Source organism: Thalassophryne amazonica, chromosome 16 (genome assembly GCF_902500255.1).
Source record: "Thalassophryne amazonica chromosome 16, fThaAma1.1, whole genome shotgun sequence".
NCBI classification, from domain to species: domain Eukaryota; kingdom Metazoa; phylum Chordata; class Actinopteri; order Batrachoidiformes; family Batrachoididae; genus Thalassophryne; species Thalassophryne amazonica.
The window spans coordinates 67494857-67517045 of NC_047118.1; the positions used below are offsets into that span (position 1 = coordinate 67494857).

General features: G+C 39.9%; 1 protein-coding gene across 2 annotated transcripts in view; it reads left to right on the plus strand.

The window, feature by feature from the left end:
• Positions 1–22189, plus strand: part of LOC117527610 (trinucleotide repeat-containing gene 6A protein-like) — a 118100-nt gene that overhangs the window by 11866 nt on the left and 84045 nt on the right. For both annotated transcript variants that reach the window (XM_034190037.1, XM_034190038.1), the window contains exons 2-3: positions 1912–1963; positions 11204–11299. The gene's annotated coding sequence lies outside the window, so the exon portion shown is untranslated. The remainder of the gene's footprint in view (positions 1–1911; positions 1964–11203; positions 11300–22189) is intronic.

Below are 22189 nucleotides of genomic sequence, written 5' to 3' on the forward strand. Positions count from 1 at the left end.
AAAAAACTAAGAAATCACATGTACATAAGAATTCACTCAATTAATGGCCGGGTCAAACGTTTGTCTGGAAAAATAAATAAATAAACACCTGCCTTAAAAAAAGCACCAGGCATTATGTGCATTAAAAAGATTACATTTGGTCAAGTCACTTTTTTTTTCTTCTCTAAGTCAGCTAATGGTAAATTAAAATCTTAAATCCTGATGTATGCTTCTGCAACTCCGTAACCCTGTGGACATACAATGATGTTGACATGTGCATGGCCCTTTTTAAAGTTCTTTGTTGTGTTGGTGGGCATCTTATTGCATTTTACTGCAGGAACAGTGGCTTTTTCTGGATCAATTTGTCCCTCAATGAGCTCCACTTCTTTATCCATTCATCAATCTTCAAACCAATGTTGCAGTACGTGCACTTTCCTTCCATGAATTCCAGGTCATAGACTGTCTAAATTATACCCTAACATTGCACCAAACTGCCACAAAACAGCAGCAGGCAGCAGTGCATCCCTACTATAGATGTTTCAGCATAGATCGGAAATGTCTGCAGGTTGTATCAGAAATAGGGCTACAGCTATTGATTATTTTAGTGAGTATTCTGACAATTAATCGAGTAATTGTATAAAAAGTACTTTTTAAACAACCTTAATAGTCCAGGGCTCTCCCTAAGCAATGGTACAATGTCGCTGCACCAAAGTGTTGACATTTTGCTCAAATGGCAATGGGATGTGGCTTTCTGTTTTGTGTTTTGTTTAGTTTTTTGTCTCAAACTTGCATTTCAGCTGGAGGTTGAACATGCAAGCCTCAGTCGTTTGTTTTTATTTAAGTGATTGTGTTTGTGAAGTGTTGTTTGTTGCCCAAAAAAGAGAAAATTAAAAAGAGGAGCACTCAGGAGTCTGAGCAAAACACAGAAGAAAGAGTGGATTTCTGCTGAGAGGATTTTCTTTCAGAGACTGTCAGTGTGGCTGGGGACGGAGCTGTGACTCGCCCGGTGTGAGGGGAGTGCTGAGAGCCCCTCACACCGGGCAGAGAGAGACAGCAGCCGGCCGTCTGGTCAATAGTCGCTCCCCACGTAGAGTGGACTGTGTGTTTTAAGTCTATTTCAGATGATCATTGTGGACCGTTTTTCTCTTAAGGCTTTATTTTACTTTGTGTGTCGTGTTGGAAAGCTGTAGCTCTTGGTGCTAAATTGATTAGCATTTACACAGCTTATGCGCATGCTCTAGTCTTTTTCTGTTGTTTTTTTTCTGGGGATGTTGCATCACCACACACAGGCCTGGCATATGTGCTGCAATGTAAAATGGAGCTTCTAGGCACAGAATTTGCCTCAAATATTTTGTGTAATCAAATTATTGGAGTTACTCGACTAATCGTTTCAGCCCTAATGAGAAATTTTCGATTTCTGAATTACGTTGGTATTTGAACCCGATGCAGACATTGGATCGGATTGGCCCCATCCCTAGTTGGTGCTGGACTTCACTTTGTACCTCTGTTGCGGCTGGGTGCATCCAGACTGCTCTGTCCGGTACATGCTAGGGGTTTCTTAATGGAAATACATTGTGATTGGGTGGGATGTTTTGTCCAATGTGAGAGAAAATCAGTTATAATCCAGTATATACAGTTTATTATATTATTGTTCATTACATGGAAAACCATACAAAAGCACTGGGACTTTTGCTTTTGTCTGGTGAGTGCGAGCATCCGGTTTACAAGATGACTGTTTAGGAAAGTTTTACTGTGCTTGAACTTAATGGCAGTTGTTCATCTTTTAGTGTTTCACACTGGCCATCATTTAAGATGAAACATTTCTTATGGTGAGGCTTTTGTATAGGGACTAAAATGAGAGATGTAGTGTGTGTCATTTTAAGTTAGATCCAAGTTTACATTGCTAATCTGGTCATTGTCTTGTTCTTGTAGAGATTCGGAATTGAAAGCTGTCGCCACCAAAGAAACTGAAGCATCATAGCAGGTAAGTGGACCCCTGTGAATGTACTTGCATAGTATGTGACTCCCAGATCATATTACCTTTGTGGTGAATTGTCTTTAGATAGTAGCAGGATCTCTGGTGTTTGATCAAAGGTGTGGGTGGATGTGGGTGGGCAGCTGAGGCTTATGTAAGCACAAGCTGTTCCATTTTGAATTGGAGGGTCTGGGGTTACTCCAGGCAGCATTGTGCTGAGTAAGCGTTGCCGTTTTAAAATTGCTAAATGGCAAGCCAAGTCCCTATCTTTTGTGTGTGCAGAGGTGTTTGCGTAGCTCATTGTGTGCATACAGTTGGTCTACGTGCAGACACAAAAAACTCATCCGGCTTTCTCCTGCAGGAGCTTGTGGGTCATTTTAGGAGGACTGACACATTTATATGTCTCCACTACAGGGGCTGCCCAGAAAAGTGAGTTTGAGGAATGTTTTTTCAGTCCCTCCTGCAAGGTCTGTACTTCTGACCAGTTCCGAATTGCTGCTGGACAGGGTTCAATGCTAATGCTTATTGGTCGAACACATGCACTGGAAGGCAACACTACCAACAAGCAGCATTTGCAAAATAGCTGCAATTTAGAGAAAAGGTGACGCTTAAAATGACAATTAGGTCCAGCAAGGATTTGAATCCAGAGAGGAAAGAGGGGAAATCTATGTCAGCAGACCTGTATACCCGCAGAATTAAACACACTGCAATACAGTGTAGAGAGAAATGTTTTAGGGCTGGAAGCCTCCAAACACACTGTGGAAAAGTGCAGACAGAAAAAAGAACAGTTGACGCAGGCATGCAAGCTTTTGCGTTTTCACAACAATGAAAATGGCTCACACCGCAAAATCAAAGGAATACTGCCAGACAGACAAAGGTCGCTGTTTGTTGTTCAAGATGGATGTTTGGGGGGCCAGAGAACTCACTTTACAGACATTGCAGTGAAGCTGTGTACATGGACGTGGGGACATCTGACACTGTTTTTAACAGACTGCCTGACATTGGAAAAAGTCAGAATACATTATTTCCAGGAGTTGATGGACTTTACTTATGTGCCACAATCGTCAGAGAACTAAAGGGAGCTGCAAACGACGACCTTGCGTGTGCGTGTGTGCTTCTTTGATCATGTGGAGTTTACATTTGGAATTAAATCTATAACATGGTGAGTCTGGCATGTTCAGGATTTTATCCCTTTTGTGTTTTGTGACAAGATTTATTTATTTACTTACTTAATTTGAGAGTGTGAATTTTAAGCTGGAATGTGTGCATGTATGTGTGCTAGAAAGCTCGCTGTGTGTGTGCGCGTGCGCTGTGCAGCTGATGAGACACTCCTGCTGCTGTTCCCCCCCCCCGGCAGCAGATAGAAATTTTTAAATAAAAAAAAAAAATTGATAACACTCGTAATTAATCGGAGCAGAAATTGACAGGCTACGTTTATGACTGATGGCTGCAGGTGCACATTTAACTATCTTGGAGCTGCAGCCTTTACCGTCAAAATTAACGGTTTTCACTTAAAAACAAGTCATCATAACACATCACACTTAGGTAAATTTTGGAATTAATCTGTACCTCGGTTCTTAACGTTGGCAGCTACATTCCATTGAAGTGCACGTTGGGGCGCTTCAAGTAGCTGGGGCGCTTCAAGTAGCTACGTCACTTGTCGGAAACACCCAAGTACTCATGAGTACTTTGTTTTTGGACGTCTCCATAGCTGTTTGTTGCGAATACTTTGAAACTGGTCATGGAAGTGCACAAAGTAATCCCGGTGGATCATCGGGTGGTCACTAACAGACTGAATGTTAATTGTTATGATTTTGGTGTGACATGTCCTTTAACACGGGCCATTCTGTACCCTTTCCTGAAATCTGGGGAATAGGTTGAGTTTCTGTGGTGGAAATGGGCCTTATTTGGTTTAAGCCTCAAATGTGTTTGTTCATTTATTTAGCGGTCTTGTTATAAACTTGATTCTTAATTATATGTATCCAATGTGTCACTTTATTTTTGTCTCCACAAACATTGGTTGTTGGTAGTATTGATAATTGTTGTGCAAAAAGACAGTACACTTGTAAATAATGCTGGTTTTAGTGTAGTTTCTGTTTAAATAGCAATGTAGTTGTTTTGGTGGTTGCTTTAAATAGGGTTGGTTGATTAATCATAAAGATTGCTGGAACGAAGTATACTTTGAAGAGACGTAGTACCAAAGACATTCAAGTTATAGCTGCCATTATGTTGCTACTTACGTGATGGAGTCCCTCTAAGTAAAGGGGTGTTTGGGAAGTAGGGGTGGGCAGTACACTGGTGTCATAGTCATCACCGGCATAGTGGTGTGTTGCTATATGGATTGATGGATGGCACAACACTGATAGCCTATTACAAACCACATTGGGCAAATTTTGCATTTTTTCCCCTTCTCCCTTTTAATATAGCAAGGAAAGTAATTGATGAAAAATAATTTGTTACAACTTTAATCTGCCCATATATACAACCCCTGGCAAAAATTATGGAATCACCGGCCTCGGAGTATGTTCATTCAGTTGTTTAATTTTATAGAAAAAAAGCAGATCTCAGACATGACACAAAACTAAAGTCATTTCAAATGGCAACTTTCTGGCTTTAAGAAACACTATAAGAAATCAGGAAAAAAAAATTGTGGCAGTCAGTAACGGTTACTTTTTTAGACCAAGCAGAGGGAAAAAAATATGGAATCACTCAATTCTGAGGAAAAAATTATGGAATCATGAAAAACAAAAGAACGCTCCAACACATCACTAGTATTTTGTTGCACCACCTCTGGCTTTTATAACAGCTTGCAGTCTCTGAGGCATGGACTTAATGAGTGACAAACAGTACTCTTCATCAATCTGGCTCCAACTTTCTCTGATTGCTGTTGCCAGATCAGCTTTACAGGTTGGAGTCTTGTCATGGACCATTTTCTTCAACTTCCACCAAAGATTTTCAATTGGATTAAGATCCAGACTATATGCAGGCCATGACATTGACCCTATGTGTCTTTTTGCAAGGAATGTTTTCACAGTTTTTGCTCTATGGCAAGATGCATTATCATCTTGAAAAATGATTTCATCATCCCCAAACATCCTTTCAATTGATGGGATAAGAAAAGTGTCCAAAATATCAATGTAATCTTGTGCATTTATTGATGATGTAATGACAGCCATCTCCCCAGTGCCTTTACCTGACATGCAGCCCCATATCATCAATGACTGTGGAAATTTACATGTTCTCTTCAGGAAGTCATCTTTATAAATCTCATTGGAACGGCACCAAACAAAAGTTCCAGCATCATCACCTTGCCCAATGCAGATTCGAGATTCATCACTGAATATGACTTTCATCCAGTCATCCACAGTCCATAATTGCTTTTCCTTAGCCCATTGTAACCTTGTTTTTTTCTGTTTAGGTGTTAATGATGGCTTTCGTTTAGCTTTTCTGTATGTAAATCCCGTTTCCTTTAGGCGGTTTCTTACAGTTCGGTCACAGATGTTGACTCCAGTTTCCTCCCATTCGTTCCTCATTTGTTTTGTTGTGCATTTTCAATTTTTGAGACATATTGCTTTAAGTTTTCTGTCTTGACGCTTTGATGTCTTCCTTGGTCTACCAATATGTTTGCCTTTAACAACCTTCCCATGTTTGTATTTGGTCCAGAGTTTAGACACAGCTGACTGAACAACCAACATCTTTTGCAACATTGCGTGATTTACCCTCTTTTAAGAGTTTGATAATCCTCTCCTTTGTTTCAATTGACATCTCTCGTGTTGAAACCATGATTCATGTCAGTCCACTTGGTACAACAGCTCTCCAAGGTGTGATCACTCCTTTTTAGATGCAGACTAACAAGCAGATCTGATTTGATGCAGGTGTTAGTTTTGGGGATGAAAATTTACTGGGTGATTCCATAATTTTTTCCTCAGAATTGAGTGAGTCCATATTTTTTTCCCTCTGCTTGGTCTAAAAAAGTAACCGTTGCTGACTGCCACAATTATTTTTCCTGATTTCTTATAGTGTTTCTTAAAGCCAGAAAGTTGCCATTTGAAATGACTTTAGTTTTGTGTCATGTCTGTGATCTGCTTTTTTTTTCTACAAAATTAAACAACTGAATGAACATCCTCCCAGGCCGGTGATTCCATAATTATTGCCAGGGGTTGTAATAGCATCAGTTTGAACATTTTTTTTTTAATAACATTAAGCTGTCAGAATAATCACAATGATAAAATCACAAAGGGGTCTACCTGTGGGAGTGTGATGCTGCTCCTCTAAATACTGCAACAGTGCTGTTGACTTTTTAATGTTTTCCTCATTATTCAAGCATCTCAGGCTGCCTTCTCTCAAAATTCTAAAATGACAGCTTTTAGAGGAATGTGCTGTCTGCTTTACCCCAAAAAAAGATGTAATGCAATCACAATACTTTAAGGAGACTTTGTCCTGTCAGCTGTAGCTGTCTGGGGGTGAGCAGTTTGTTTTTAAGGAGACCTCCTACTGTCAGCTGTAGCTGTCCATGAGTGAGCAGTTGACTAATCTCCACTCACAAACAGATGCTATGGGAGGTGCAGGGAGGCCTGAAATTGCAGCCACCTGCTGAAGCACTTCTGAGATAAAAAGGATGCAGTCTGCATTAGCATTTAATACACTGGATATGGCATGGTGTCCACACACAAATGGCTGCCATATATATATATATATATATATATATATATATATATATATATATATATATGAACCATCAACTTTTACCAGTCCTGCCCTGGCTCAACAGGCGATCACACCATCAGTATTCAACCGAGCAGCACTTAGTCTGGCAGGGCCTTCAAATCCTTAAAATAAGAAATAAATGGTTGCCAAATGCAAATAAACTTGTCAAGATTATTTTATTTATTAACTACACAGATGTATAAGAAAACAAATGGTGACTGGTTTATGACAGAGTTTGAGGGGAGAGTGAGCAAGCAGCCAGTTTTATTTATTTTCACGAATGAATCATCCATGAGATCATTTTATTAACTACACAGATGTATAATTAAAACAGTTATGACAGAGTTGGAGAGGAGAGCGAGGAACTGCAGTGGCAGCCTGTTTTTTTTTTTGTTTTTGTTTTTGTTTTTTTAATTGTTCACATGTGCACGTGCGAACGGGACAGGAGGTCATCAAACTGGGTCCTGGAGAGGCGAAAGTACCGCTGAAAGCGGCCGTCATCCAGACGCAGCTCCTGCAGCAAATAATGAAACTCCCCGAATTGGGAACGTCAGGATGTGAACCCAGGGACAGCGCCGCTGGCGACATTTTGTCAGCTTTCCACAACAAATAGAGCACAGCAACTTGCTCCGTGTGATCAAGGTCCACTGTGTGACTTGATGGCGAGCGGAATGGAAGCTCCTCCTATTTGATGATGCATCGGGGTGAATTTTTGCAACAAAAACAGAGTGACACACCGGGCGATGGTGGCGCGTCCATCACCAGGCGACAGATGTGAATTTGTGGCATCGCGTGTTGTGCTGTGTGAATGCGGCAACATTTTCTAGCAGTTTTCTTTTAAAATCTCAAAATTGGAAATTTTACACTCTTCTGTGACACTTCTAAACAAGTACTGGTCATTCTGAACATATTGAATACCTTGGAAAATCTGTAGCTGCTGCAGTGTAGAAAATACAGGTGTATTTGAAGTAACATTCGGAACAAAAAGGGCGTGGTAATTTTCGGGCTGTTCATCCCGGATGGAGATTTTAGCAGATATCCCAAGTTGTTCATTGGGGTCATATTAGTCCAGAACAGTTGGGTTATCTTCTCCTAAATGATGTGCATACATGTCTAGCTAGAGTCCTAGATTATGTGAAAATCTAATGTTTCTCATATTATGTAAAAGCTAGAGAGAAATAAACACTTCTAAAACTGAAAACACTATTTTTGTAACCTGATAACACCTTTGAAGTGATTTAAATGACATCTCTTGGATGTCGGCAGGCACGCACATCACACGGTCAACGGTAACATCCAGTCTTTTCAAAAGCTCATGTATGCGCACGCACACTCCTTCCTGCAGACGCATTAGCATTGCGTTATATTTAAATATTTTTGTTGAACCACTTCGTGACATCTGTTTTTGAAAGGTGCCATACAAATGAATTGCTTAAGAAAGCACCTAAAAGACTGATAAGCTAATAAATGAATTGCTTAAGAAAGCACCTAAAAGACTGATAAGCTAATGTAATGTAACCGTAGCCTCTAGTACTGTCTTAACCATTTTGTGTCTTGTAATCAAGCTAAAATATGTTTTAAGTAAATGCATCCTGTCTGACAAATCTTGAGCCTAGCTTCAATCTGAAATGTTTAAGTTTGCACTCTCCGAACCCAACTCTTTCATGAACCAGCACTTCGTAGAACCTCACGAGCGCATACAGTGGTGTTAGACATCCAGCTGCGATGCAACGTATTGTTGGTAATAAAAATGAAAGTTTGCCAAAGAGTCAGAGCAGTGTTGGATAGGACTAGATAAAACTATTTCATTTGAGTGTTGTTTGGTATTGAACCCATGACTCCCAAGCTTCACTAAATGCTTTGAACCAGAATTTTTTCCCCAACTGGTTTGTTCTGAACAGAAACGGTAATTTAATTTAGTTTCTGGTTTTGGGTTCCACCCCAAAGTTGGCATTCCCGCACTGGTTAGAACACAAAAATATAATTGCAGAACTGGTTAATTAAGTTACTTGTTGGCTGTGGGACACTGTATATGCCAGACCCGTATGTGGTGCTGTAATGCTCCCACGAAAAACAGAGGAGACAATAAGGTGTACTGTCGCAGGCAGCAGAACTTTTCAAAATGGGACACAATGGGAGTAAAATAAAGCCTTTTAAATGAAAGAGCGTTTGCGCTGATTGCCTGAAATACTTTTTGTGTATTTAAAGTGAATCTGTATCTATGTTTCTTGTATTTTTAAATGACACGGCACAGTTGCTCTCTGTCTTGCAGAGAAGCTTATGCAAACCCACTACTGCTGATTGATAGACTCGGCAGCAAAAGCTACAGTCCTCACGCCCATAACCATAACAAGGCTGCACTACGCATGAATGTTTTAATACGGCCATGTACGAATAGACACGTCCTAAAACCATTCACACACTGAGTAAATATAGTCTTATCTGACCTGTTACGTCATTTCAGTCAGCTTTATCCTCACAGCCTGAGAAGAAGACTTTGCTATTATGGAAGATGTCTGGGAAATGGGGAACCGTATGACCATATTTTATATAGGTAGTAATACCTTATTTATGTCATCCTTTTAAAGGCAACAGAGATCAAATAGGTTACTGTGTGTATTAGGGCAGTCCTCCATAGTATGCCAAAGATAAAAATGAGACTTTTTTAAGGTGCTTCCTGACAAAATTGTTCATCTTAATGAGAAAATGCTTTGTGTAAAATTTAATTTCAATATGACTTATTCTAACCACTGCTGCACGTGGGGTGGAAATTGTAGTGGTTGAGCATATTAGCGCAAACCAGCTATAGTAATGTGCCTGTTCACAAATGAAATAGAAATTGAAACAATCCTTTCTCTTACTGTCCATACAGGACAGTAAGTGAATTGCTCCTACTCACTGACAAACAGGAAATTAAACTTCAGTCATTAGATCTGTGATGGCATGTTACTCACGTTACGCGTTACTCACATTACAGAACTTGATACAGTTCCACTGAGAGCTTATGAAGGGATTTCTTTATTTTGTTTCATAAATGCAACTCGTGGCGGTAGATGAATACAGAATATACAGAAATCCGACAGTCCTGTCTAACAGCAGTGTGAAATGAGGGAAAGTTGATCATTTTTTGTTGATCATGTTACAGAAAGAGACGTGCCATTTCTGTCATCCAGCATAAAGAAAAAAATCATACCTATTTCTGAAATTAAGATGGTGCTCCTAACTAACACTTTCTCATCCATACAACAAAACAATAAATCCCGTGGTAAGCTAGAGGCAAGAGTGAGAGTGTAAGGAAGAAAAGAGGTGGTTTTGAGTTGAAAAGGCTATTTTTCAGTGGTTGAAATGTAATGCACAATATAGGGCTGCAGCTGTCGATTATTTTAGTAATCAAATATTCTATCAGTTAGTCTGGCGATTAATCAAGTAATCGGATAAAAAGTACTTTCACGTTCTTAAACATCAATACTCCAGGGCTCTCCCTAAGCAGTAGCACAGTGTCTCTGCACCAAAATCTTATTAAATCAGAAGAGACATGCACATCCAAGATGTGTATAAAAAAAGGTGTGCTGGATCAAAGAGATAAATATCGAAGCAAAAATCTGCACAACCTGAGTGCTCCCATGCAAAAAAAAAAAAAAAAAAAGCTATTAAATAATATATATAATATATATAATGATATTAAATAGCAAAATAGCTGTGCCAAAATCTTGACATTTTGCTGAAATGGCGATGGGATGTGGTTTCTGTTTTGTTTTTTCCCAACTTGTAAAATTGAACCGTTTTTTTTTTTTTAAGGTTGGTGAGCTGGCTCCGTTTTTTTTTTTTTTTTTTTTTTAAGTTGCCGTGTTTGTGAAGCGTTGTGTGTTGCCCAAAAAAGCAAAAATTAAAAAGTGAAACAGTGCGAGTCAGCAAAATACAGAACAAATAGTGGACTTTTGCTGAGAGCATCTTTCAAAAACTTTCAGTCTAGCCGGGGACAGAGCTGTGACTCACCCAACCTCTCACAGCGCCACACACAGGCCTGACATATGTACTACAATGTTAAAGCTTCGAGGCACAGAATTTGCCTTGAACATTTTTTTGTAATCGAATTATTCGAGTTACTCGACTAATCATTTCAGCCCTAGTACAGTACAAATCCGAAGTTCTGTCAAGCTGCTTGAAATACTTATTTTCCTTACAGTTAGGTAGCCAAAATGCATGACTAAATAGTATTTGAAGTGATATTTCTAGTTTGAAATTTCAGTAGCCATGAGACTATTTTGCTGGAATCACACACACACACATCAAAAAAATTATCTGAGTTTAAATGATTGATTTAGAGTTTGGCCATGAAATAGGATGGGCTTTTGATGTTTCCTGCCAAAGCTTTATCATTATTTACTTCATTACATCTACTACTTTAGTACTTAAAAAAAATGACACAAATGGATACAGGGAAGATAAAAAACAAAAAAACAAAAACGCTTTGTAGTCCTGCAGTACAGAGTGTTACTGTGTCATATTGGTTATGGCTTCTTTTCTGGTTGTGTGCTACAGGGAACATATGCTTAGAGGGATGAACAGTGGATGGAAGAAAGAGAGAGACGACGCCAGTAAAGAGGAAGGAGCCTAAGAAAATACTGGACACTCAAGGTAAAATAAGATGTAGGTTATAATTACTGATTTACAGTTTTGTTTCTCAGAAGATGTCACATAACAGAATACATCTTCACTGCTTTTGTAGATCAAACAGAAATGAAACCTTGCATATTTTAATTGTCTGGCTGTGTTGAATATGTTTAATGCTCATGTAGCTGTCACACTGACGAGTACCCATTTTGTCAATCCTCCAGTGACAAGCACACCTGTGTGCCTGATCGAATTTAGTGTCTGAATGTTGGACAGGGCTTGAGTTGAAAGCAATATGTTCATGGATTTTATACCTCATGCTCAGTTTGGGTTTGAACTGTGAATGCACATCTAAAATCACCTTTAAATGTGATATGAACATAAGACAGCTCCTGCTGTCAGGTGCCTCCTAGTGTGTGTGTGTGTGTGTGTGTGTGTGTGTGTGTGTGTGTGACAGAGAGAGAGAGAGACTGGCATGTGCTCACGTCATCTTGTTTAGACAAGCCCAAAGGAACTGGGAGTGTTTAGGAATGTTTAGTTAAACAGAAATGGAATTGGGCAAATAAATGGCTTAAAGATTATCTATGGCATGTCCATCCACTATTTATGCATTTAAATGATTAAATGTATGTTTAGTCTGAAGTAGGTACTGAACAAAAAGATGCACCAGAAATGTCCTTTAAATGCTTAATACCCCCGTCGCACATAACCGGAATCATGCCGATTGGCATCGGAGTGATGAATTGGCGCACATCCGAAAAGTGTCGGATTTCAGTTCCAAAACGTTCTGACAGCCATCTGCGGAAGTCCACACAATTGGTCAAAATCGGCTGGCGGCCCCAAGTGTGATGCGCATGTTCAAAACCATCTGGGCGCCTTCAAGATGGGACACCTATCTGACGGCGATCCATGTGCAGTCTGAGGACCATCTGACTGCAATTTACATATTCCCATGGCGGCAAAACGGGATCCCAAATGATTTGAGCGCATACGAGGGAACCTCAAGATGGATCTTGCACGGTATGCCTGCCGGTATGACCTGCATGTGCTACATGTAATACTTTTCATCTGCTTTAGTCATTCTTCTTCCCCAACCTCCAATGACACATTCTTGGACAGATGCACTAGTAAGTTATTTTGCCTTCTCCCTTTTACACTCTGGGTCGCCATAGCAAGTCAGAGATGGATGTGCATGTTTATTTAATTGATTTACTACTTGGTCATATTTGCGGAATTTTCTGCCAAATGTTCCTCTGTTTGATCTATGATTGAAATTTGCGCACTGCAAAAACTTTGAAATAAGACAGGATAGGAAGGACTGAGACTGGAAAAGTGACCAATTACAGCCCTTGCTGTCTCCGATGTTTTAGTTTTTGGGAGTTGCACGTCAGGCTGCGGAGAGGGGCTCAGAGAGGGTATGTAGTGATGCAGATCCTGCTGCATCGCTATGAAGCTGCGGAGAGGGAGAAGCGTAAATTAGGCTTAAGCGCCCCTCACACACAGAGCAGGCTGACCCCATCTGTTGCAGCATGCAGAAGACTGGGAGAGAAGCAGCGACTCACTGAAATGTTGTCAACTGAGTTTATGGCAATGAGGAGAAATGAACAAGATGAAGATTTTAAAACTGACAATGTAGTTTCTACTGAAATCCAAGCATTATAATGTAGGATTATTTTTGGAAATTTGCAAAATTACAGTTCATTTAAATCTGGAAAAGAACACATTTACTTGGGGGAATTCCACAGCGAGTATTGTCTTGTCCTTCTTGCGCTATTGTGCAGACGGATTTCAGGAGGAAGCACATGTGCATGTGTCAGACTTTGAAATTACCTGTGACCTGACCCACTTGCTTGATCTGCTGTGATCTGTGCATACCATTAGGTTTGTACAGAAATAAGCTGTTTTGTAAGTTTTCCTCCGTCTTTGTTTATTTTATTCGAGCAAGCAAACAGCTGACCTCATGCTGCCTTTCTTTACTCCAATTGGCAGTTACCATGTCCTTCCCAGCATCCCTCACACAGATTGGGGGAAGCCATCATGTGATCTCTGCTGTCACTACCAAATGTCGGTAGAAATTCTAAATTGTTTAATAAAAAGGAGATGTATTGTTTAATAATAAAAAATTAATGCAATCCTACTCAAATTTTGAATAAAAAAAAAAGGGTCAAGATGACAGAAAACCTCTGCCTGCCTCACTGGATTAAAGCTTCTATATGTAAATTTACATTTACAGTCAGTGTCACAGTGTTAAATTATGAGAGGCAGCTCTGTGTCTCACTGGATTAAAACTACTGTCATTTTTGAGGAAGAGAGCAAATGCTATGTCCATCAAATATTAATGTGTTTTTAACAAATTCAATGTTATTGATGATCTAGCATAAACAATGTATATATAACAAATGAAATATGCATCATATTTAAGTTAAAAGGCAACAAGTTGAATTTTATAGTAGATTAAAGAACATTACAAATACTTAATTACTTTCTGTCCACTGGTGTGTGAAGGGTCCATCATGTCGAGCCAATGGCCCCTGATGTCAGGCACTGATTGGCTGTTGGCACATGCACTATTTTAAAATATGAGTCACTGCTTCAGGGGTCAAAATACATTTTTTCATTTTTTTAACGTACTTGCACTGGTGCTAGTAACAAAAAAATTACTTGCACCAAAAAAAAAGTTACTTACACAACCAAAAGTCAGTTTTATATCAACTTTAAAACTACTCCTCTGATGTGTCAGACTCTTGTCTCTGGGGAGAGTTTGAGGGGAGAGCCGCGGCAGACAGCACCCCCCACCCCCAACTTGCGCGCGCAAACGGAACCCGGGAGAGGTCACTTAAAGTGATTTTGTTTTTTCCCCCGGCCGTGATAATTTGTGCGCACGTTTTCCTGGCCGTGATAATTCGTGCGCACGTTTTCCTTTAATTGAGCCCTCAAATTATAATAAAACCTGCGCACGTTTTCCTTTTGTTCAAAATGACATGACCTAAATTGTCATCCTCACGATGTGGAGATGCTTTGCCCTCAGCATCCTTTAAATGTGCTTAAACTCCAGATGATGCCATGCTGAGTAGCTGGAGTTCTCTAATGTCCTTGTGCACCCAAACCATGATGATACACCCTGACTACATCCATTTATAATAAAACGAGCACACAATATAATAAAACGTGCGCACATTCTCTCCACATGCAAAACATTTTGCGATGACACTTCAGGGCTCCATAGTTTACATGTGCACGTGCGAATGGGACAGGAGGTCCTCAAACTGGAGCTCCTGCAGCTGCAGTTTATTTGATGCAGCAAATAATGAAACTCCCCGAATTGGGAACGTCTCATGAGGATTTTGTGAACCCAGGCACGGCACCGCTGGCGACGTTTGTCAGCTTTCCGCAACAAAGAGCACAGCAACTCGCTCTGTGTGTGTGAGTCATAAAATGTAGGGAAGATGAAGACAACACACTGGAAATTTTTTTTCCTCATTTATTCCTTTATTGGTTCATTCTACTGGTGCTTATAGTTGATAAAACTTGGATAAAGTTACTTGCACCAGTGCAAGTGCAGTATAAAATTACGTGCACCGCTTGAATAATACGTGCACAAACTAGCACATGCATGTACTATTTCAACCCCTGACTGCTTTCTGTTTTGTGACCAAATCCCTTCTACGGCACTACTTGATTTGTTAGATGGTGGTGCTGGAGGCTGCTGTCCCATAGACAGGCATAGAAGAAAATAGCAGTGTGCAGACTGGTGCTGTCAGCTGTTTTTTATTTGTTCAACTTCATAATAATGTTATTTATAGCTCCTCATACTCTTTGTGTGAAGGTCATGTAGAAATATTCTGTGAATTAAACATATGCTGCAAAAGGTTTGTGTTAAGAGTGGTATATAAAATTTTTACTCCTTTTTTACACTGCTGCAGGAAAATATCTGCCTTGGTATTGGCCTCCAAAGCCTGTCAATAATCTATCGGTATCAGCCTTTAAAAATCCATATAGATCGACCCCTACTCGATACACTAATTATCGCGAGAGGCACTGTACAGGTATTTTAGTTGAAATGTTAACTGTTTTTGCTGCTGCAGCTTTTGAAATGCCTAAAATAGGACTCCGTTGTTGCCCTCCTATACATTGTCTATTGGATGGTCTTGCAGGCTAATGCCTTCTAAGAACCCTCATGTTTGCAAATGAGGATCGTCCATAGTTCTTATTACCAAGCCAAAGCAAGGAAGTGTGAAATCCATGTCACCAAAGAAGTGAAACTGTGAACAGAAACACATGACCGGTGAAGACATAATGCAATCTGCAACTGCATCACTAGATGGCATGGAAACTTACACACTGTAGATTTTAAAGTTCTTGGCTATCATGTTAATTATCATGCACTTTTCAAAAGGTTTTTAGTGCTCTGTGAAGCCTTACAGAAGGAATGTTTCAAGTCAGGTTCTTCCTCCTTTGTTTTCATTTGCGATGCCTTTTAAGGATGAGTGGTTACTGTGTAGTGCTCTGAATCAGCTACTCAGACGTCAAGGGAGGTCTTTCCATGTTGGAACAGTGAGTCAAGAGTCATGAAAGTAAACAAATCAGTTCCCTGGAAGGGCCTGGTCTGAAAATGTGTCTCCTAACAATCCATTACAATTCCATCTTTGTGTGCACAAGGTCTTGTCATTTTATCACAGCAGCTAGTGAACGGAGCGCTTGCTGTTTGAACTGTCAGTTTAAAAATAGACTTGTATAGTGCTGCAGCAGGCAGGAGCGTGCATCGACGCTAACCCGTACTGTGGAAAGGTCAGGACACCCATTGGCATAGGTCCACTTTTCACCAGTGGACGTTTTTCCACATCTCTGATTTTTCTGCTAAACTTTATTTTGTTCTCCATCGGTCTCTGTGTGGACTTTGTCTGCTCAAAGTTTTGATTTCTGTTTGGACTCTGAGCTGAATGTCATTTTTATAAGTCATGTCATGTAATGCACTTGTGCTACATCTTTGTGAGGAAGTATTTGGCACTCACAGATCTTAATCCAATAATTTGTCATTATTTTAGAAAATGGCAAATGGAGATGCTCAAAATTTTCCAGAACAAAAAGAATGCTTTGTTTAACCCTTAAATAGCTTCCCCTGTACAGACATGGGATGGCTTGATGCTCCCAAATGAGTACAAATATTTGTGTACAGACCTTAACTAAGCACGACTTGTGAAGCTACGGTCACACTGACGACAAATGATTATTATTTTAATTCTTTTTTTTTTAATCTTACTGTGAGGCACTTTGTGATTGTTTCTTGAAAGGTGCTATATAAATAAACTTTACTTACTTAATAAATGATTGCAGGGTTCTCCCCAGAAATTTTACGATAGCAGTGCTGTTTGGGAAATATCACCGCGCGCAGCGCTTCCACTCGGGGTCCTATCTGACCTTGTGTCCTGAAGCCCAAAGACAAAAATGAAAACCTTTTAGTACTGTTTCTGGTCTGATTCTGTGCTGAATTGTTGATTAGTTTAATTAATGTAAAATGTGTGTTTTGTTGACACACTGTATGTAACAAATGTTCAATAAACTTATTTGAAAGAAAAACAATGATGTACAGAAAGACAAATTAAAATGTGGGAGATTCCAGACTTTTTTACACTTTTCCCCTGCATAGTTTTTAAATTGAAAAGTTTGAATTCCCAAGTCACAATATCACCAGGCTAGGGGCATTCACTTCAGAGTGTGAAAATCTCACCTTGTCCTTGTGATTCAGATTTTGACACCCCCTATACTGTCAAAAATGGAAAAACAAAAGTTCCAGCTTTCCTCCCTGAGTCAGTAAGTGCCTTTCTGGAAAACATCTTATGCATTTTACTCTGCATTTGGCGGCATTTCTCACTGTGTGTTATACATTTTAGGAAAAGCAGAAACATCAGGCTGACACAGTTCAATGCTTCGTCCGATAACGAAGCTTGTGAGCTTTCACTCGAAAGTAAAGGTTCGGATTTACAGAGGTTGTACAGAGAGACAGGAGGTGACACACTTCACCCCAAAACTCTTAATTGTTTGAGTCTGCAGGATTTTGGATTCTAACGTGTGGTGACGCTGCTGTTTGTGTCGCTGGACACTATTTTAGTCCCACCGTGAGCGTGTGCGCGGGAGGTGTCTCCATGACGTTGTTCTGTACAGGCTGGACATGCAGATGGACTTTTTTTTTTTTTTTTTACTACATTGGGGAAAAAGTCGGAATACGTTATTTTCAGGAGATAATGGACTTTCTATCTAACTGAGAGAACTTTGAGGAGCTCTGCAAAACCGGCTGGCGATCGCGTGCGATCCGTGCGTGGGAACTCCTTTGGTGGAGCGGACTTTAGAAATCACAAGTGTATGACTGTTCAGGTTTTTTTTTTTTTTTTTTTTTTTTTTTCTTTCCCTCCCCTTCTTCTTTTCAGTAGAGCTGGTAGGGTTATTTTACTTTGAGTGTCTGTCTTGATGTGAGACTGTTCTGTAACGGAGCAGCACGCATCGCACTCGTGCAATGTGGACTAAGTTTTTGCATAGTGGAAGGTGGCTCCTTTTACCGTGACTGCATCAAAATTAACAGTTATCACTTAAAAAATTAGTCATCATAACACCACAGCACACTTATATAAACTTTGTATTTAATCTGTGGTTCTGTTTTTAACATTAGTAGCATTCAAGTACGCGGTTTCCTCTAAGAAACGCTCTCGGAAACACTCAGTGCGACATGTTCTTTAAAACATAGAAGAATGGAAATAATGCACGCAGCTATCCAGCACCAAAATCTCAGTGTGTCTCAGTACCTGAATAATTTTGAATTCCATTCTGCCGCTTTCTTCATAAAAGCCTCCCTGTTCACTGTCACAGAAGCTGCAGCATTGTTCTTAGCCTCTGCTCTGATCGATCCCACAGCAGACAGCGTTGATCGAGTCAGCTGTGCACCTGCCTCCATGATGCTCGGCGCTGGCGTGCCTCCTCCCCAGACGGCCCGGCGATTGCTGCGTCCCCGTTAGGGATGGGTATTGATAAGGCTTTATCGATATCGATGCCATTATCGATTCTGCTTATCGATCCGATTCCCTTATCGATACCTCGTGAATTTTGTACTAAAAGTAGGCTTTACAGGTTTTCTATGTATTTCCTTGAGTCTTAAAGTAAATAAATATGAAATTAGTCACTGTATCCTTGATCTCTGGACATAAATAAAAATAAACAAAACTGTGTTTCGCTTTGAAGTTATTAATTCAGACTGAATTCTATCGTTCTATCTTGATTTGTCAGAGAGCCGCGCAACGTTTGGAGCTGTGTGGACAGAACGGAGGATGATTCTCGTTTCTTTCTCGCAACAAGACAGGAGTCCCAGTTAGTAACTTTAATCCGCACATAAGTGAATCACAACTCGTATTCAGGGATGAAAGTGGTGAAAAACAAAAAAGCTGAAACCCAAAATTACCCCCCAACACCACCTGCATGAAAATGTTTGAATTCTGGAAGCTCTGAAATGCAATCTGGGACTATTCCAGACAATAAACTGGAGTGAGTGCTGAATCCATTTAGGTGAGAAAAAAAATACAACTTTCCTTATTCAAATTCATTCCAGTAGTATTCTGCTCTTACTAGGATGCAGCAGTTTTCTAGTTTGGCAGATAGTTCTGGAGGAAATCACTGAAGAAATTAACAAACTGAAAATATGGTTTGACCTAAACAAACTGTCATTAAACTTAAATAAGACAGGGATGAAATGGAGGTGTGAGAGTCACTAGGTGTTCACAGGAAACATTTATTTCTGTATGTATTTATTTATTTATGTTAGTTGCTATTATATATTTTCTGTTATGTTTCTATTCAGGTTCTTTTTGTCTCTTTCTCTAAAATTGTATATAATAATCATTAGATTATTCATATATAAGCAAAAATAAATTTAAGGAATATTACAATTTGAAAACAAATGCACCCGAACATGACAGCTGCAAATGCGTAATGCTAACTTTTAACATTGAAAATGCCATAGACATGCTAACGCGTTAGCATCGCTCCCGTTTTTAAGCTATAAAATACATCTATCAACTGTTTCAGAAGACCATAACAGGTCGGTTTAACATAGAAAAGGTAAATAATACTCACAGACGTATGGTCTTTAGGGTTTTAGCGGGGGAAAATTAAGCTAAAGAAAGAAATAAACGAAGCAATCGACCTAAGCATTGCTTCAATCTGCGAACCACGCTTCGATTGGTTCAAGGTTCAAAGCAAAGCGGCGCTGCAGAAAAGTTGATTAAGGACCCGCTGCAGGGTCTGTAATCAATGTAGAGAAATGATCATTTTCCTGACAAACACCCGCCAAAACAACGGCCACTCTGAAGGACCGATAACAGAATCGTTAAGCACAGAGCTTATTGATGTCGGTGGATCGAACCATTTCTTAACGATACCCGAAAGGAACCGGTTCTCGATACCCATCCCTAGTCCCTGTAAAGACAAAACAAAAAATGCAGAGATCTGGCTTTGTGTAAGGCTTGCTTTGTCATGGTTTGTGTCATCTGGATGTAAACAGGATAAAATAAAGAGCAGAAGTTGTTTATGTGAAATTTCCCATAAAAGCGGGTTTGCGTGCTGTTAGATTCCCACCAAGTCTACCGCTAAAACTTCATGAGAAGACACTAGACTATAGCAGCACTAAATGGCACTATGACGGCGTGGCGCTATTGTTCCATTGTCTGGGGAGAACCCTGGATTGAGATGGGTAGTTGCACGCTATCTCCGTAAGATGTCTTTAAATCACTTCAGAGGTGTTGTCTTGTAACAAAAACAGCATTTTTAGATTTAGAAGTGTCCATTTCTTGCTAACTTTCAAAATGTATGAGACACAGATTTATATATGTTTCGGAGTGTTATCTGCCATCTTGGTTAATTTTGTTTGAGCGAGCAGCCAGCTGATGGCATGCTATTTACTCTGATTGGCAGTCGTGTTGTATCGTTCAGTATTTGCATAAAGTAGACTTCTGGTCTATTTCTGCTCTGCCCAGCTGGTGGAAGAGTGACCGTCGTCTCTTGCTGTTGCAAAATCCTCAATCTGATTGAAAATGAATGACAAGTTGCCGCTTTGCATCTGTTGCTTGCTGTTGCTTGTACCTAATGTGACCGTGTCTTTTGTATCTCCAGAAATTACAAATACTGTAAGATGCATTGACTTTGAATACAATTTATTTTATTCAAACACTCTCCCAAAGACATCAGATTTAATTTTCATGTCTTTGTCACATACATGCACACACACAAAAAACAGGTTACCTGGGAGGAGGAGAGTTGAGATATAAGGCGGTGTCAGAATTGAATAGCTTATATTTGCGTTAGTACACACCTATTACTTTGAGCTCTGAATTTATTCTCAGCAGGATTTTTGTTGTTTTTCCTTAATGCAGCAGTTTGTCTCTTTTAAGCCCCTTTCCCTCGGGGGCTGCTTCGAGTTGCATCATGCAGTGTCATGACGACGCCACGTGGAAGCAACCCAGTGCCGAGACAATGTAGCTCAACGCCACAACAGTGTGAGGGACTCAAAGGACGAAGCAAATCGGATGGCAAAAATTAAACATGTTTGTTTATTTATTTTTTTTGCGTCCTGTGCTCGACGCAGAAATTAGTTTCAGCGCACGTCAGAGCAACGCGACGGTACCCAACGTGACTGGAAGCCACACCCTCACAATACAATGTTACCAGATGCCAATTTGATTCCTGCTGTGTTCCATTGTTCCCGAAATATAAATCATGCAGGATTGTTCTTATACCGTGTACATAGTGCAGTGAAACTACCCACTCACAAAGAGCACAGGAAAAAAATGCTACTGATTTTAGATGCTGCTGTTGCAGCTCCTCGCTCTTAAATTCTCTCACAAATGTATTTAGAGTCCATAAAAGTCCTGCTCACAGACTGATTGCCAGAGACAGGACATATCCACATCAAGTACAGTAGTGTTCAGAATAATAGTAGTGCTATGTGACTAAAAAGGTTAATCCAGGTTTTGAGTATATTTCTTATTGCTACATGGGAAACAAGGTACCAGTAGATTTAATAGATTCTCACAAATCCAATAATACCAAGCATTCATGATATGCACACTCTTAAGGCTATGAAATTGGGCTATTAGTAAAAAAAAAAGTAGAAAAGGGGGTGTTCACAATAATAGTAGCATCTGCTGTTGACGCTACAAACTCAAAACTACTATGTTCAAACTGCTTTTTTAGCAATCCTGTGAATCACTAAACTAGTATTTAGTTGTATAACTACAGTTTTTCATGATTTCTTCACATCTGTGAAGCATTCATTTTGTTGGTTTGGAACCAAGATTTTGCTCGTTTACTAGTGTGCTGGGGCCATTGTCTTGTTGAAACACCCATTTCAAGGGCATGTCCTCTTCAGCATAAGGCAACATGACCTCTTCAAGTGTTTTGACATATCCAAACTGATCCATGATACCTGGTATGCGATATATAGGCCCAACACCATAGTAGGAGAAACATGCCCATATCATGATGCTTGCACCACCATGCTTCACTGTCTTCACTGTGAACTGTGGCTTGAATTCAGAGTTTGGGGGTCGTCTCACAAACTGTCTGTGGCCCTTGGACCCAAAAAGAACAATTTTACTCTCATCAGTCCACAATATATTCCTCCATTTCTCTTTAGGCTAGTTGATGTGTTCCTTGCCAAATTGTAACCTCTTGTGCACATCTTTCATTTAACAGAGGGACTTTGCGGGGGATTCTTGCAAATATATTAGCTTCACACATGCGTCTTCTAACTGTCACAGCACTTACAGGTAACTCCAGACTGTCTTTGATCATCCTGGAGCTGATCAGTGGGTGAGCCTTTGCCATTCTGGTTATTCTATCCATTTTGATGGTTGTTTTCCGTTGTTTTGTTCC